This window comes from Lathyrus oleraceus, chromosome 2, assembly GCF_024323335.1.
Source record: "Lathyrus oleraceus cultivar Zhongwan6 chromosome 2, CAAS_Psat_ZW6_1.0, whole genome shotgun sequence".
Classification (NCBI taxonomy): domain Eukaryota; kingdom Viridiplantae; phylum Streptophyta; class Magnoliopsida; order Fabales; family Fabaceae; genus Lathyrus; species Lathyrus oleraceus.
Window position 1 is genome coordinate 297,334,197 of NC_066580.1, and position 6,771 is coordinate 297,340,967.

General features: G+C 38.3%; 1 non-coding gene across 1 annotated transcript; it reads right to left on the reverse strand.

The window, feature by feature from the left end:
• Positions 1 to 6,167: 6,167 nt before the first annotated feature.
• LOC127124713 (small nucleolar RNA R71) lies at positions 6,168 to 6,274 on the reverse strand. Its single transcript, XR_007804174.1, has one exon. It is a non-coding gene; the product is annotated as a small nucleolar RNA R71 (small nucleolar RNA).
• Positions 6,275 to 6,771: the final 497 nt, after the last annotated feature.

Consider the following 6,771-nt stretch of genomic DNA (forward strand, 5'->3'; position numbering starts at 1 on the left):
AATGGGCTTCTGTATAACGCAAGACTGACAGTAGACGCTGCTGCGGGCGGTGCACTTATGGACAAGCCATACAACGAAGCCTATCAACTCATTGAAAACATGGCCGAAAACCATTGCCAATGGGGAGGTGAAAGAACTCCAGTAGAAAAGTCCCAAACAAAAAGTGGATTGTACGAAATCAGTAGCCTTGACCACGTCAATGCAAAGGTAGATGCCCTTGTTCAAAAGTTAGACAACTTGACCATACCACCCGCAACCACCGGGGTTGCCGTGACTCCAAACTATGAGTTATGTGGAATCCTGGACACACTGCACCAGAACGTCAGATATTAGTAGGAGTCCCAACTGATCAAGTGAATTACGCACAAGGAAATCCTTATTCGAATACCTACAACCCAAATTGGAAAAATCATCCTAACTTTTCATATAAGAATAACAATGCCCTGTATGCACCTGGCCAATCACCCGCTGTTCCGCCTAGATATCAAAATCCAACTAATAACGCTCCTAACATGCCTAGGAAGTCCAACCTTAAACTAATGATGGAGAGCTTCATAGCTACCCAAGCTCAAACAAACAAAGACTTCTTGAACAAAAACATACATACTAGTGAGCAACTTAAACAATTAGCGAGCAAAGTAGACGCCTTAGCCACCTGTGAGACCCTAATTTTTGACCCTAAGATCCCTCATGGCATCATATCATTGCTCAGTGCATTGCCTTAAGGATCATAGCATGTGTGGCTCATTTACCCTAGGGAAGAGACTTGTGTGAGTTGGTTTGAGACCACCAAGCATGCTTGTATGGTATATTATTGCTTTTCTTATTTTGTTTACTAACCAAAAGCACAAAAATATGTCACTAACTCTTTTTGTTTTGAAGCTCAAGTGATTATCTGCTCCAATGCTCCTAGGAGACTCATAAGCTTAATGAAGTGGCTAGATGAAGATAAGAACAAGCATGAAAATGGTCCACAAAGATCTTAATTATCATATATGTCTCCCAAGTATCTCAATTTTCCAATTTGATCAAGATAACCCAAAGGGCTTAAGGATTATTCCCCAAGGAAACCCTAATTCAATTGTGCATCAACTGTGCCTTGCTCATAAAGAAACCTCATCCTATGATCAAATTTAATCAAGGGAAGTTCTTTCATTCATTATTTTATGCATATATGAGCTTATGTGAGGTTCCTCAATCATTCATTCATCAATATTTGAAGTTTGGCCTTGAGAAGTTGACCAGTCAAGTCATCTGACTAAACTGAGGATCACTGAGACACAATGTTTGATGTGTTTGTCAAATGAAGATGACCCCAAGATAAACAATGTTCTTAAGAACCATATGAAAAACTTTCATGTTCACCAAAAATCCATTTGAAACTTGTAAGGTCATCATTAATTTCAAAACATTATAGGTCATTTTGACTGAGACCCTAATTTTAGGTCAACTTCCCAAGGACCTAACTTCCTTATTTTTTATGATTTTGAGATGATACCAAATGCATTGGAAAGCTTAAGATGTCTACTTAAAATGTTATTGCTTTATTCAATTACAATTGTTATTGCTTTATTATTATTATAATCATGTTTGCTTTATTGTTGATCTGTTTATGTTCGTCTAGTTTGCATTGTTTAACATGTCCGGCTAAACTAACAGTATGAGTATGTAACAATTTAATTAGACGAGATTTAACAATAATCGGTGTAAAACTTCTTTCCTCAAACAATCTTTTTGGCTGTGGTTTTTAATTTAATTTAATTAACTTTGTCACAAGAGTGGGAAACTATTTAATACGATTTTGCCACGAGAGTGGGAAATTAACTAAGGTGAGAACCAACAATTGCGAGAGCATGAGGGTCGAACTGGATAGTAAAAACTAGGCATTGATTTTAAAACAGCGAGAGCACTTTAAAAGCAATTAGAACTTATTTATTTTCAAAAAGTATTTTTAACTTTAAATGGGACAGCGAGAGCGTACATTCTGACTTAAAAGTATAGTCCAAATCAACAATCACGAGAGTGTGAGATAAAGCCTTTTAAATAAGTTTTTTCTACTGAAAGATATTTGGTACTTAAATTATACACCGGTGACTTATCGAATCCCTGACGATTAATGCGTTGCATACTGATATCCTTTTATTAATATTATCTTAAAACTTAATTTCCCTTAGATTTAATTTTCCTCAACCAAACTTCTAAAAATCATTCCCTTAACAAAACATAGTAACGTCGGTAGAATTAGTTTGACCATCGGTCCTTGTGGGTTCAATATCTTTTAAAACTAAAACGACTAGACTGCGCACTTGCAGTCAAGTACCCGATAGACTATATTCTATACACAGTCACGAAACGTATCAAGTTTTTGGCGCCGTTGTCGGGGACCTGATTTAGTCAAATAGTGCGATTCTTTTGTTTCACCGTATAGACTAATGTAAAAATTTCCCTTACTTCCCCCGATTGTATTCCAAGTACTCGCTCGCAAGGCCACAACTTAGCTCTACCAATCGCTTAATTAGAGCATTTCTTATATTTAAGATGCCGAATACTAGAGTTCCAACGAAGGTACAATATTCCCAATATCTTCTTTCCTACGGCTGAGCCAGTTGAAAAATCAACCATGGCCGCAGTAGGACCACATAATCGTCCTCTTATGTTCTACGGTACCCCGTCCCAAAAAGAACCTCACAACAAAATTGCTGCCCCCGCTATCAATCGAAATGATTTCAAGCTAAAACCCTCATTATTATCAGTCGTCCAACAACATCAATTTGCTGGAAATCCTACGGACGACCCTAATGAACATTTGACCAAGTTTGTGCAGTACGCAGACACTATGAAGGCGAATGGTGTATCTCAAGATGCGATAAGACTACGCCTCTTTTCTTTCTCTCTAAGAGACTGAGCTTGGGCTTGGTTGCAATCCTTGCCATCTAACTCAGTTACAACATGGGAAGAACTGAAGAACGTTTTCTTATCCCGATATTTTCCGCCAAGCAAAACTGCTATGTTGAGAGCGCAAATCAACGGATTTCGACAAAAGGATGTAGAATCTCTCTACGACGCGTGGGAGAGATACAAAGACATGATGAAGATATGTACACATCACGGTCTCGAAGATTGGGTGATCATTCACACATTTTACAATGGGCTTTTGTATAACGCAAGACTGACAGTAGACGCTGCTGCGGGCGGTGCATTTATGGACAAGCCATACAACAAAGCCTATCAACTCATTGAAAACATGGCCCAAAACCATTGCCAAGGGGGAGGTGAAAGAACTCCAGTAGAAAAGTCCCAAACAAAAAGTGGAATGTACGAAATCAGTAGCCTTGACCACGTCCATGCAAAGGTAGATGCCCTTGTTCAAAAGTTAGACAACTTGACCATACCACCCGCAGCCACCGTGGTTGCCGTGACTCCAAACTATGAGTTATGTGGAACTCCTGGACACACTGCACCAGAACGTCAGATATTAGTAGGAGTCCCAACTGATCAAGTGAATTACGCACAAGGAAATCCTTATTCGAATACCTACAACCTAGATTGGAAAAATCATCCTAACTCTTCGTATAAGAATAACAACGCCCTGTATGCACCTGGCCAATCACCTGTTGTCCCTCTTGGATATCAAAAGCCAACTAATAACGCTCCTAACAAGCCTAGGAAGTTCAACCTTAAACTAATGATGGAAAGCTTCATAGCTACCCAAGCTCAAACAAACAAAGACTTCTTGAAAAAAAACATACCTACTAGTGAGCAACTTAAACAATTAGCGAACAAAGTAGACGCCTTAGCCACCTGTGAGACCCTAATTTTTGACCCCAAGATCCCTCATGGCATCATATCATTGCTCAGTGCATTGCCTCAAGGATCATAGCATGTGTGGCTCCTTTACCCTAGGGGTGAGACTTGTGTGAGTGTATTTGAGACCACCAAGAATGCTTGTATGGTATATTATTGCTTTTCTTATTTTGTTTAGTAACCAAAAGCAGAAAAATATGTCGCTAACTCTTTTTGTTTTAAAGCTCAAGTGATCATGTGCTCCAATGCTCCTAGGAGACTCCTAAGCTCAATGAAGTGGCTAGATGAAGATGAGAACAAGCATGAAAATGGTCCACAAAGATCTTAATTATCATATATGTCTCCCAAGTATCTCAATTTTCCAATTTGATCAAGATAACCCAAAGGGCTTGAGGATTATTCCCCATGGAAACCCTAATTCAATTGTGCATCAACTGTGCCTTGCTCATGAAGCAACCTCATCATATGATCAAATTTAATCAAGGGAAGTTCTTTCATTCATTATTTTATTCATATATGAGCTTATGTGAGGTTTCTCAATCATTCATTCATTAATATTTGAAGTTTGGCCTTGAGAAGTTGACCAGTTAAGTCATCTAATTAAACTGAGGATCACTGAGACACAATGTTTGATGTGTTTGTCAAATGAAGATGACCCCAAGATAAACAATGTTCTTAAGAACCATATGACAAACTTTCATGTTCACCAAAAATCCATTTGAAACTTGTAAGGTCATCATTAATTTCAAAACATTATAGGTCATTTTGACAGAGACCCTAATTTTAGGTCAACTTCCCAAGGACCTAACTTCCTTATTTTTTATGATTTTGAGATGATACCAAATGCATTGGAAAGCTTAAGATGTCTACTTAAAATGTTATTGCTTTATTCAATTACAATTGTTATTGCTTTATTATTATTATAATCATGTTTGCTTTATTGTTGATCTGTTTATGTTCGTCTAGTTTGCATTGTTTAACATCTCTGGCTAGACTAACAGTATCGGTATGTAACAATTTAATTAGACGAGATTTAATAATAATCGGTGTAAAACTTCTTTCCTCAAACAATCTTTTTGGCTGTGGTTTTTAATTTAAATTTAATTAACTTTGTCACAAGAGTGGGAAACTATTTAATACGATTTTTCCACGAGAGTGGGAAATTAACTAAGGTGAGAACCAACAATTGCGAGAGCATGACGATCGAACTGGATAGTAAAAACTAGGCATTGATTTTAAAAACAGCGAGAGCACTTTAAAAGAAATTAGAAATTATTTATTTTCAAAAAGTATTTTTAACTTTAAATGGGACAGCGAGAGCGTACATTCAGACTTAAAAGTATAGTCCAAATCAACAATCACGAGAGTGTGAGATAGAGCCTTTTAAAATAAGTATTTTCTACTGAAAGATATTTGGTACTTAAATTTTACACCGGTGACTTATCGAATCCCTGACGATTAATGCGCTGCATACTGATATCCTTTTATTAATATTATCTTAAAACTTAATTTCCCTTAGATTTAATTTTCTTCAACCAAACTTCTAAAAATCATTCCCTTAACTAAACATAGTAACGTCGGTAGAATTAGTTTGACCATCGGTCCTTGTGGGTTCAATATCTTTTAAAACTAAAACGACTAGACTGTGCACTTGCAGTCAAGTACCCGATAGACTATATTCTATATACAGTCACGAGACGTATCAAGTTTTTGGCGCCGTTGCCGGGGACCTGATATAGTCAAATAGTGCGATTATTTTGTTGCACAATATAGACTAAGGTAAAAAAACTAATCTCCTTTCCCTTATTTCCCCCGATTGTATGCCAAGTACTCGCTCACAAGGCGACAACTTAGCTCCATCAATCGCTGAATTAGAGCATTTCTTATATTTAAGACGCCGAATACTAGAGTACCAACAAAGGTACAATATTCCCAATATCTTCTTTCCTACGGCTGAGCCAGTTGAAAAATCAACCATGGCCGCAGTAGGACCACATAATCGTCCTCTTAAGTTCTACGGTACCCCGTCCCAAGAAGAACCTCACAACAAAATTGCTGCCCCCGCTATCAATCGAAATGATTTCGAGCTAAAACCCTCATTATTATCAGTCGTCCAACAATATCAATTTGCTGGAAATCCTACGGACGACCCTAATGAACATTTGACCAAGTTTGTGCAGTACGCAGACACTATGAAGGCGAATGGTGTATCTCAAGATGCAATAAGACTACGCCTCTTTTCTTTCTTTCTAAGAGACTGAGCTTGGGCTTGGTTGCAATCCTTGCCATCCAACTCAACTACAACATGGGAAGAACTGAAGAACATTTTCTTATACCGATATTTTCCGCCAAGCAAAACTACTATGTTGAGAGCGCAAATCAACGGATTTCGACAAAAGGATGTAGAATCTCTCTACGATGCGTGGGAGAGATACAAAGACATGATGAAGATATGTACACATCACGGTCTCGAAGATTGGGTGATCATTCACACATTTTACAATGGGCTTCTGTATAACGCAAGACTGACAGTAGACGCTGCTGCGGGCGGTGCACTTATGGACAAGCCATACAACGAAGCCTATCAACTCATTGAAAACATGGCCGAAAACCATTGCCAATGGGGAGGTGAAAGAACTCCAGTAGAAAAGTCCCAAACAAAAAGTGGATTGTACGAAATCAGTAGCCTTGACCACGTCAATGCAAAGGTAGATGCCCTTGTTCAAAAGTTAGACAACTTGACCATACCACCCGCAACCACCGGGTTGCCGTGACTCCAAACTATGAGTTATGTGGAATCCTGGACACACTGCACCAGAACGTCAGATATTAGTAGGAGTCCCAACTGATCAAGTGAATTACGCACAAGGAAATCCTTATTCGAATACCTACAACCCAAATTGGAAAAATCATCCTAACTTTTCATATAAGAATAACAATGCCCTGTATGCACCTGGCCAATCACCC